Source organism: Cydia splendana, chromosome 26, assembly GCF_910591565.1.
Source record: "Cydia splendana chromosome 26, ilCydSple1.2, whole genome shotgun sequence".
Lineage (NCBI taxonomy): Eukaryota > Metazoa > Arthropoda > Insecta > Lepidoptera > Tortricidae > Cydia > Cydia splendana.
Genome location: NC_085985.1, coordinates 2,454,781 through 2,466,985, shown reverse-complemented (window position 1 = coordinate 2,466,985; position 12,205 = coordinate 2,454,781). Strand labels below are relative to the sequence as shown.

At 37.3% G+C, this 12,205-nt stretch overlaps 1 protein-coding gene and 1 long non-coding RNA gene across 2 annotated transcripts in view; both read right to left on the bottom strand.

Annotated features, from left to right (window-relative positions):
* The window catches only part of LOC134803418 (1-phosphatidylinositol 4,5-bisphosphate phosphodiesterase epsilon-1-like), a 310,234-nt gene that overhangs the window by 259,251 nt on the left and 38,778 nt on the right, over nt 1–12,205 (bottom strand). The gene's annotated exons all lie outside the window — the stretch shown is intronic.
* On the bottom strand, nt 1,083–10,546 carry LOC134803134 (uncharacterized). Its single transcript, XR_010145943.1, has 3 exons — nt 10,484–10,546; nt 1,204–1,235; nt 1,083–1,158 (listed from the first exon to the last, which is right to left on the bottom strand). It is a non-coding gene; the product is annotated as an uncharacterized LOC134803134 (long non-coding RNA).

Sequence of the window (12,205 nt, the reverse complement as noted above, 5' to 3'; positions counted from 1 at the left end):
AGGCACTTGTCCCACCAAGAGCGAGTAAGCGATGAACTATCGGCGATTTTCTCGCCCAAGAAACGAACAAAAGATTAGGATCCTGTGTTAGTAAAAGAGACATATATATTAATAGTTCATCGCTGGCTGTTCACACTGCCGGCGAGAACACTCGCTCTACTAGTTTGTCGCCGCGATAAGATAAAACTAGCTCAGCGGTACTCGCTCGGCGATGCTCGCTTCGTAGTTAGAACTCAAGCTGCGAGACCAATCAGTTTGCGTGTTCGGCTACGCTGCACCGCCCGAGCGAGTGACGCGAGTAATAGCCCGTCGCACTCGAACACTCGCCTATAGGGCCGCTGCAGGGAACCATCGAGTGCGTCGACTTCTGGCCGAAAGGTGTCGTGTTTCGGAGGTTCCGGGGCAAACTGCCGAATCCGACACAAGAGCAGCCGATGCAACGGAGCCACGCCGTTTTGTCGACTAAATAGTGTTTAGTTTTAAGTTTATAAAATACATATGTATGTTAGTCTGTAAGGTATTTGTAATATGGGCCTTGTTGCCTGAATTAAATTTCTAAATAAATAAATAGCCGAGCGACAAAACTATTGGAGCTAGCACTCGCTTCTCGCCGCTCGCCCACTCGTTTCTTTCTAGTTTATCGTTCTACTCGCTTATCGCTCATCGTCGGCGGTGGGACAAGTGCCTCAGTGAAATGAACGCGCAAATGACGGCTAACTGATATGATTCCAACATCATTCTTATATCGGTTTGACGTCAGTGCACGTTCGAATAGGCCTCTATGTAAATTAAATCTAAAACAAGAAATAATCAAACGACAGACATTTTAGTTGAATAACGCCGTTTTTAGGATTCTGAGGGAAATTATTCAGGAGACGGAATGGAATTAAAACCGGACAAGTGCGAGTCGGACTTGCCCACCGAGGGTTCCGTACAAATTTAACAATTTTTACAAATTTATAGTTTTTAGATTTTTTCCTGTGTTTGTAGTAAAAGACGATATTACATGCTAAATTTCATAGGTATAGCCAACGGGCAATACTCTATAAATTTTGATTAGCTTGAGAGTGTCGAAGTATACGGTTTTTGAGGCATAAATGCCCATATCTTTTTTTTACGTCAACTTAGCTTTTTTCACAGCTCCAAGGGACTATAGACCTGAGTATATGGTTTTCAATTCGATTTAAGAAACTGTATAGGTACCTGAGTATATGGTATTAATTTCAACTTGATACCTCCACGCGTTCTTCAGATAAAGGGTTTTTATCTCAATAAAGGTTCCGTTTTTTTTGAGGTACGGAACCCTAAAAACGAAACTGATGTTACTTTACTTTGTTTGATAATTTTAATCAGTGACGCTTGTTTTTGATCATTCGATTAAAAACGGTAATTTTCTAAGGGTATACTTGCGTTAGTAAGGAGAAAGAATAGTAGATTAACCAAGGGATGAACAGCATTTCACCCGAGTTAAACACTCTACTTTTCATTTCGAAAACAACGAGAGTAAAATACATGTGTATTTAGAAAAACATGACTACTAAAGAATTAGATATTTACGATACAAGTGCGAAAGATAGGGAATTCACAACGTGTGGAGAATTTTAATACACGACCGAAGGGAGTGTTTTAAATCGACATGAGTTGTGATTGTCCCATTCGCAGGTGTATCGTGCAACGTTTTACAGTACCTACATATGGGCATTTAAACCATATGTACTGTAAAACTATTTAGTGCAGGAATGTAGCACTATATCTACTGTAATTAATGTACGTGTATTGTACAACGTTTTACATATGGCCCTTTAAATTTTTGACATAGGCACGTATTGTCATTAATCCCGCCTTAGGGTGGTAAAGTAGCACCATAATATATGTACTGTAAAAACTTTTATAGAATTTTATGTGTCGTTTTAAAATTGGAGCGTAGCTTCGATTGTATAGGCGCGGCTTTTAACGGCAAGTTCGTGTAGCTAACACGTTTCGTAGTGCTATTATTTTGAACTAAACGTGTAATGACGAACTATAGGTATTTGTTATCTACACTTGGTCGTATCGATCGTTTCGGTCGTATCAAATATTTAATGGGTCACAACCCAATTACCAACTAGACACGACTGTCGGCCCGATTCGAACTTTAAGATACGTCAAATATTACTAGATACGATATGATACGCCAGTGCCAAAAGTGACGTTTCTTCAAACAGAAAAGGCACTTTTGACACTGACATAAATCTAATCCATATCGTATCTATTAGACGTAATATTTGAGTGGTTATTCGTCGACCGCCATATTGGTAAAATCACCCCGTGATTCTTTTCTTTGTTTTTGCTCATTAATGTTGTTTAAAGTGTAAATTAATTTGCTCATTAATGTTGTTTATGCAGTAAATTAATTTGGACGTGTGCAGATAATGAAAAATTAATCATGAAACGCGTTTAACCATCATCTGGCGTCAACGCCGGGTAGCCCACGCGGGTCCTACGTCCAGCTATCGCCTTACAAGAGCTCATAACCCAACTACCGAACAACGTCGTACTCTACGAGCATTTGGTATTTCTACCTCTAACCGTGGCTGGCTAGAGCCCTAGAGGCCATTTTTATACCGTGGCGGAAGATTATTTATTACAAATAATATTAATTCGAATCCACGTGGGATCCAATTTGACGTTGGCAATATCATCGACAGTATCGATGGAGTCATATTACCCAAAGATTGATTGATTGATTATTTGACGTATCTTTAAGTTCGAATCGGGCACTGTGGCGCGTGCTGGTTGCCACACTGTAGTACTCATATTTTATACAATCGTGATATAATGGAGAGCTTTTCTGTCGAGTACTTATCATCGAGATCATATCGGAGCGGCCGAGGTGCTCTAAAATATCTGAACACGCACTCTAATGCCTTAATAATACAGACGTGCTTAGATAGCTGTATCGTATCTGACTGCACGATATAACCTACTCTCCCCTACAATGTATACCGGGTGTGCCAAACACGAGCAAAAATTTAAACTGTGGGCTGTACTCCACAAAACAGGGATCGAAACTGGTTTTTTGCAAAAACTGAAATTAAACTTAACTCGAAATGTAGGACTCATTTGTGTTATTAGGTAACGACTTCGTATTATTAGATTGCCTATTTAGACATGAAATAATTAACAAAGAACGAAAAATAACGTTTTCGTTCCCATTCAAAAAATACCGGTATCCGATCCCTGCCTCTAAATGACCAACATTTGTTCAACCACTTTTAAAAATAACTTGTGTTTTGATTTTAGTACACTTTAAAGTTTATTCTAAGACGCAATGTATTGCGAATTTTGTCATGTTTAAGGCGTGACAAGCAATGTCAATTAGGTACAATGATAATGACGTACATTGAAGATAATATTTAATTTGTATGAAAAAGAGGAAGTCTAAAGACTTCATGGTTCCGTACCCAAAGGGTATAAAAACGGGACCCTATTACTAAGACTTCGCTGTTCGTCTGTCTGTCCGTCTATCTGTCTGTCTGTCCGTCTGTCCGTCTGTCACCAAGCTGTATCTCGTGAACCGTGATAGCTAAGCAGTTGAAATTTTCACAGATCATCTATTTCTGTTGTCGCTATAACAACAAATACTAAAAAGTACGGAACCCTCGGTGGGTGAGTCCAACTCGCACTTGTTAAAAGTGATTAAACAAAAGTGTCACCGTTTGAGTAAGTACATTCTCAAACGGTGACACTTTTGTTTAACGGTGTCATGTTTTAAGTATTTGCTCGTGTTACAGGCCCCACCCGGTATACTAAATATACAAATTTTGTGAACGTTCTCCACATTTCGCTGTAACAGTGTATTTTCAAGTCAATTTAATACAATATCGGAGTAAAATCCCAATTGGTTGCCGGTTAAATTGGTTGCCATTCAGATTCCAGAACAATAATATTGTTCTGCGGCAGATCAAATTATACGCTCAATCTCTGTTTTGAATCATATCATGGGGCTATATTTGACTAGTTTGAACTACTCGTGACATAAACATAACGCTCCAAGCTCCAATGGCTTAGGTATAGTGCGACATAAAATAGTAGAAATTAAATAAAATGGAACAAAAAAATTCCATAATAAATTGTTGCCATGTTTTTAATCATTTTACGTCAAAAACGTGACAGAATTACGTAGGTAGTGGCGCCTTTAATAATTTTCTACAATTTCTTGGTATACATATATTTAGTATGAGAACTAGGTACAGTCATCTACAGTAATATGTTACTCTTCGAAGGCCGCAAAAATATGTGACACGCTCTTATAGCTCTACAAATAAAATCGTGTCAGATATTTTTGCGGCCTTCCTTGTGTAACATATTAGTGCAGGTGACTATACCTACTGGTAATTTACACCACCCTCCTGCAACTTTTTCGGAAGCTTCGCAGTCATGAAGAAATATTATATTTATTTCAATGGCAAAATGCCGGGATAACGCGAGGAAGAAGAAGAATTTATTTATACGCAACTATCCTCTTCCTCCACGGTTACGAATAACGAATTAAATAAACCACATGTTAAAATATACGTTCGCTATTGTACTTCACACTTCACTCCCACGCCATCTGTTATATAATTCAAGTCAAACGGCTGACAGTGACAGCTGTCAACGACGCCGCTTTGTTAAATTATATCCTTAATATATGTTTCTAATTTATAAAGGGGTTACATTTTGGTTTTAATTTATGCAACCTCTCATATAGGTATGGGCACCAGACTTGAAGTCACGCACACAACAACAAAATCATGTAATGACAGCATGATTTTCAAATTAGTATAGGCACCGTGCATAAATTATAGTGGGCAGCATAGGAGCCGTCAGATTTTTGGCGCGAGGTGTAAATGTGTCGTTTATGCTTCCGATGTAGCCCACAAGATGGCAGAACCTACTATGCACAAGGAACCATACCGACGAGAACGGTAGATGGTAGCACTTGTTTGATAATGTGCACATATGTTTCCGATTCAGGCCACAAGATGGCAGACCCTCCAACGCGCAAGGTCCCTATTCTTTTTCGTAATGTTTAGTACCTACTCTGTGTAGCCAGTGTAGCTACAGTTGTGTTGAAATTACTCGCAGTACTCATCTTTTTTGAGCTCTAGTCAGATATTCTATAATTAGTCTAGTTCGTTGCTAACTAATTACAAATGCCCTACAAATTTTTAAAGACCTTTCAAAAAGGCTTATCGATTTCACTGGTGACCGAAGAGCTGGCAGCTTTCTCGCTCAACGTATTAGCTTCGCAATACAGCGGGGAAATGCTGCCAGCGTCCTCGGCACCATGCCAAAGGGGCCCAATTTCTTAGACGTATTTTAATTTTATTTAATTTTATTTTATTTAGTACTTATTAGTTTTAGTTTTAATTTAGTTTTATTTTATAGATAAGTTAGTTTATTTTATTTTTAATGTTTGTATCTACCTTATAAATAAATGATTACAAACCATATTATGGCATCCTCTTGAAATTGGATCTGGAATATTCGAGGCTTACCTGCAAACAAAGAAATGCATTTTAGTATTATAAAATAGTTTTTTATATAATAACTACTTATTAAAAATAATTTCAATACTAACGGACAGTGCACAATCTAAACTATGTATAATTGCGTTTTCACACATGCTAGCATGAGTTATATATACGTAGTTAGACAATACGATATGTAATTTTTCAATATTATACTCGCTTTTACAATATAATGAACTCACGAACACGAATAACGAAATTACGATTTTCGCGTTTCGAAAAACTCTCGACTCTCGGCTCGATTCGGAAAATGAATTAGATTTCTACTAGACTTCAACAAGTTACGATACGGATAATTTAAAGATATTTGTAAGATAGATATGTCAAATTTGACGTTTCCGCGATTCTGGAGGTCCTCTTGAACGATTTCGACAAGTTATGACTTAGATATCCAAGTCACATCTAGTCGATATCTAATGTAGATCTAGTTGATCTCTAAATCGTCTCAAGATCTTGTTATTATCTCGAAATCCGAATAGGCCTGTCTTTTCTTTCCGCACAGACTCATATTGTTTACTTCAAGGATGACACACATTTGTCGAACGAGCGAGCGAAGCGAACGAAGTTCTTACATTCGACATGGGACACGCGGCTGGCTAGGGGCACGTCCCGGCATTTCGATGTTTTTAAGCTGAACTATCAGAGGATAGTTTGATACTCAAGAACTTAAGTAAAATTGTTCTAATTTAAATGAAATTGGGTAAACGTGTAGTTGAGGGCATTATATTTTAGTCATTAAATTGTGAGCAGCCTCGATCAAGGGGTTATTGAGCTAGAAGAGCTTAGAAGGCTAAAAAGCTATTTGTGAGGGTCTTGCTATTCAGGTCATCTTTTTGCAAGAAAGTATGGTCGAGTTTGCTATCAAATGAAAGTGCTCGGCTTGCACTTTTATAATATCGTTTTTAAATTTACCATTTTGAAATAATTAGCAAGATAAAAATAAACATAATATAGGTATTTGACATTTGACAGGAAATATTTCGGCTTACCACAGATACAGTATCAGTTAAGGGCTCCACAGACCTTGTAATATATCCACGCGATTTTTGATCCATAGCCGCCTATAGTGGGGCATAAAATAGTAGAAATAAAATAAAATGGAACTCTAAAATTTCCATACTACAGTCGGTCAAACAAGTTTGTCAGTAGAAAAAGGCGCGATATTCAAATTTTCTATGGGAACGAAATGGCTTGACAGACTATAAATTGTTGCCATGTGTAAGCATTTTACGTCAAAAATGTGACAGCTACGTAGAAAGTGGCGCCCTCATTTATTAACCGACTTCCAAATCTCAAAAGAAGGAGATTCGATTGTGATTTTTTTTAATGCTTGTTACTCCATATCTCCGTCATGACTGGACCGATTTTGAAAATTATTTTTTTGATTGTATATATATGCATACAGATTGGTCCCGTTTTTGTCAAAACCCAGTTCTGAAGTGGGTGGTTTTACCTCCTTCTCTACTGCACATCTTTCACCGGACCCCATAGAAGTCGGTTTTTTTTTCTTGAAAATTATTTTCTACTATTTTATGTCAAACTATACGAGTAAGTAGGTGCAACAAAGTCAATCGCTCTATATAATTTTTGGAAAACCGCGAGTTCTCAGTTCGGGGCGAACTACTAGTTATTATGATCTAGAAATTGCTTGCTATCGAGATAGATAACACTTGAGTTGATAATTAATAAATCACTAGCACGGGTAAGTTTTTGCCCCCGAAAAACCGGGTTATGCTCAAAAGTATATTCTTAACATATTTTTCCGCAGTATCAAGTACTTGAAAGTCACAAGTAGAAAATCGTGCGATATTGCAGCATGACATGTCCAGATGCAGTTTGTATGGCTCTGTCTCGATTCGCGACTAGCACGCGAAGTCGTTCATCTTTTTCGTGCTCACGAAAACCTGAAAGATTTTAACAGTGTATTCCAGATCATCTTTAAAGACTAAAATGTAAAAACATTTCTGTAGTTCACCTAGTTTACCTCGTTTAGTTATATAATATCTGGGAGACCGAGCTTCGCTCGGAAAATATATAAAAACTCAAAAATGCGCGTTTTCACAGAGATAAGAGTCGCCCCCGAAAACCCCCGTAAGCAAATTTTATCGAAATCATTAGAGCCGTTTCCGAGATCCCCGAAAAGTGTATAAAGAAGAATTGCTCGTTTAAAGGTATTAGATACATTCATATTCTCTTTATTCAATTAGGGTCTTAGGTTAGGGTTTTACAATGTGAGTATAAAAGTAAAATATAAAAACACTTACAAAACATAACAAAAATATATAAACACATTATAAAAAACCTAACCTAGGGTGCCGCAGATACATTTTTTATTATTAACTGTGAAACTAGGTGAACTACAAAAAAGTTTATACGGCATTTTAGTGTTTTTATGATCATGAATACACTGTTAATATAAAAAAAAACCGGACAAGTGCGAGTCGGACTCGCCCACCGAGGGTTCCGTACTTTTTAGTATTTGTTGTTATAGCGGCAACAGAAATACATCATCTGTGAAAATGTCAAGTGTCTAGTTATCACGGTTCATGAGATACAGCCTGGTGACAGACAGACGGACAGACGAACAGCGGAGTCTTAGTAATAGGGTCCCGTTTTTACCCTTTGCGTACGGAACCCGAAAAAGGGACAAAGTCTGTGTATTCCATTTTCAAATTCCACTCGATTTGTATTGTTTTACAGCCTTCGTGCCTTGATTCGCGACGCTCAAGATTCCAATTTTTGGAATATTTCACTTACTCTGGTATCAACATTTAGCATGAGGATTTTAACAACAATCCCCTTTATAAATCAAATAAGTAAAATTACTTCTTCATTACCTATATTTTCGAAAATTAAATGAAATTGAGTACCTACTTAAGTCGGATAATTTAATCCTCTGGAAATTTTCTATTAAACATTATAAATTATAATATAATGTAAAGTAAACAGGCAGATATCCCAAGCGAAGAGAGCGTCAAAAGCCTCATTATGAAATTAAACCAGGTGCGAGTCGGACTCACCCACTGAGGGTTCCGAATAGGGTTTCTGCTCGAGGGTTTCTGTATTCCTATTAGCAAAATAGCATAATTTTAGCAGCTTCACTGTTCTGCCCTGCTTATTGTATGTGCAGGGTCAAACAGATCACTGTGTTATGTCTTTCCTGTAGACATGCACAAGAGTTAAGGGTTATAAAGGTTAATTTTCTTATTTAACCCTTATCTACGTAAAAAGGTCCTCCTTTTATTTAGAGTACTATGATAAAATCATTGCTTACATGCCCACAAGCTGTTAACTATTGCCCACAGGAGAGAAAAATGTACTGTTCGCGATAACACACTAGTTTTCTCTCCTGTGGGCAATAGTTAACAGCTTGTGGGCATGTAAGTAATGATTTTATCATAGTTCTCTAAATAAAAGGAGGACCTTTTCACGTGGATAAGGGTTAAATAAGAAAATTAACCTTTATAGCCCTTAACTCTTGTGTATGTCTACAGGAAAGACATAACACAGTGATCTGTTTGACCCACTTGCATGAAAATCACCGTTTAAATAAAGAACTTATTCAAAGAGAACAAGATAAACAATTGCATGACTTTTCAACTGCGATTACTGCATATGTTTTTAGCACGGCAGTGTTACGTTGAGTAACTATTTATATTACGAAGTAAACCTTCTGTAAGTTTATCACATCGAGTTAAATTAATTGACTTGATTATTCTTGCCTAATAAAATACCATAAATTGTGGTTTATTTACATTTTGTTAAATAAATTGTTGAATTTTTGATTATTAAGTGCAATTTATGGGAAATAAATATTACCATTTGTTTGATTATTGATCTCACCTACCTACGACTTCAATGCGTCTGATAATCTGATTTGTAATAAAGCAAAAATATTTAAATAACACGGTGTTTTTTGAAACTTTCTAAATTTTTCGAGATACTCGAGAAACTCGAGAAATCCTGGTCAATAATTCCCATGCCTCGAGAAATAAAAAAGGTCGAGAAACCAGAAACCCTAGTTCCGAACAAATTTACCTAACTATTTTTTTATGGTGAAGGCGGATCTGAGCGAACTTCGAGTCATCAATTGGCGAGAGGTCGCACAGGACCGAGAAAAGTGGCGCTGTCTTGTGTCGGAGGCCAAGTCTCATTTCGGGTCGCTGAGCCAACTGAGTAATTAAGTAAGGGCCCGATTCGGATGTTGAAATAGACATCTATTAGATATCTTTTAGACATCACCAAGATACGATAACGATATCGACGCTGGAAAGGAGAAATTGGATAAGCGACCGGCAGCTAACTTTACGGGGGACTTTCTAAGACTTTCTAAAAAAAATCATTAAAATTCTCAATGATGACGTATTTCCTAAATTAGACATTTTATATGGTTATAGTGATGTCTACTGATGTCAAATTTGACATTTGCGCGATTCTGGAGATACTCTTGAACGATTTCCACAGGATATGACTTAGAGGTCCAATTCACATCTAATAGATATCTTACTCTATCTAACGTAAAAGTAACATTGGTTGCCCGAATTGCGCTGCAAAAGAGAACTAGTTGATATCTAAACTATAACGTATCTAGAATGGATCTAGTACGTGTCGTCTCTTGTGAATATCTTGAAGTTCGAATACGGCAGTAAGTCATTTTTTATTTTATTTTTATTTTACAAATTTACAGTTTTCAGATTTTTCCGTATACTCTACTGTATTTGTAGTGTAAGACGATATTACTTGCCAAATTTCATAGTTCTAAGTCAACGGGAAGTACCCTATCAAATTTTGATTCCCTTGAGAGTGTCGAAATATACGTTTTTTGCGGCAAACACGGCCGTATCTTTTTTTTGCGTTGACTTAGAAGTTTATTTTTCACAGCTTCAAGGGACCGTAGACCTGAGTATATGGTTTTTTAAACTTGATACCTCCACGCGTTCCTGAGATAAAGGGTCTTGACAGACAGACGGACAAATGGACGGACAACAAAGGTTAATTAATAAAGTACTTAATTCATGAATATTGTTTAATGTGAAATTGAAAACCTTTATAAAATACCTAACTAGAGTTTGCACGACGGATCCGAAATATATGGGAAGATCCGCGGATCCGGATCCAGATCCGGATAATTTCATACACTTCGGATCCGGATTGCAAACCCTATACCTAACGTAATTGCTGCGAATTTCGCCAGACATAGATATTTTTGTAGATAGATGATAGATAGATAATTTCTTTATTCATACCCACAACATACACGGCATTGAAAAAGTACAAGATAAGAACATGCAAAGCAACTTAATTACTAAAAACTATTAACTATTACATTAAAAAATTATGAAGCCATGTGTCGTGGCACAGAAAAGGCGCTGGCTCAGCATTGTGATGCGGCAAGCCACATCGCTGGTATTCTGCCAGTACCTTACATACAAATATGCAACGCTTATTTAAAAATAGTTGGTACGAGTAATATAAGAAAAAACTACTGTGCAATTTGTGTGTGACGTGTACATTATTGTGTGAGTGTATGTGTGTGTGTGTGTGTATTTTTGGACATTTAGTAACGTTACAGTATTAAAAATTTCGTAATTATTAGGTACTACCCGAATAGTGCGGTTAGCAAAGTAAAAAGTGGTTTAAGAAGAAAAAGAAGGGAGCAAGAGTGAGTTTAAGACATATGCTTTTGTTGGTTAAGAAGTTGAAGTCGATATTTTATTTTGAAAGTTGCTTTACTCTTTAATTGACGAATTGGTGGTGGTATGATATTCCAACATTTGGTTGCGCGGTACCGAAAACTCCCTTTAAAAGCGGCAGACAGGTGCTGAGGAACCTGTAAAACTATCGCTCGTGAGGCTCTCATTTGGTGATGAAAACTGCTTTTTGAAAACCATAGGAGTTTCTTGTAGAGATAAGACGGCTGCTTGGTTTGGATTGTGTCGAACAGCAGGCAAGCGAACATAAGCTCTTGGCGAGCAGCCATTTTTAACATACCTGCATTGTTCAAGAAAGGCGTGACATGAGTACGAGGGGGTATTTTTAAAACAAAATCTGGCACAAGCATTCTGAACCCTTTGAATGAGACGCCATGACCGTGCGTGAAGGCAAAAACCGTAAGCTGCAAGACAATAATTAAGTTTTGATAAAACAAGAGCTTCACATAGTGTCACTCGCAGGGCTATAGTAAGAAAATTTTGAAAATTATATAGGACTTTTAAACGATAAAAGCAATTTCGAACAATGTCCACCACATGTTTTTCGAAACGCAGATTTGTATCCAGCAAGAGTCCAAGATTTTTTGCTGCGTCGACGCGATCCACTTTGACGTCATCAATCCTAATGTTTGGTTGTTTTGCAATGATGGCATTAGTCTGATTTAATGATCCAAGCACCATATATTTAGACTTAATAGGATTAAGGACCAGGCAATTCGCAGAGGACCACTCTGAGAGTCGTTTCAGATCCTCATTTAGCTTTACAACAGCGGTAGCGAACTCTCCAGGATGAAACGATAGAAAAACCTGCAGATCATCTGCGTAAAGATGGTATTTACAAAATTTTATGCAGTTGATGATATCGCTGCTGTACAAAATGAATAAAAGAGGCCCCAATATTGATCCTTGAGGCACTCCCCTCTCCACAAGAATAGGATC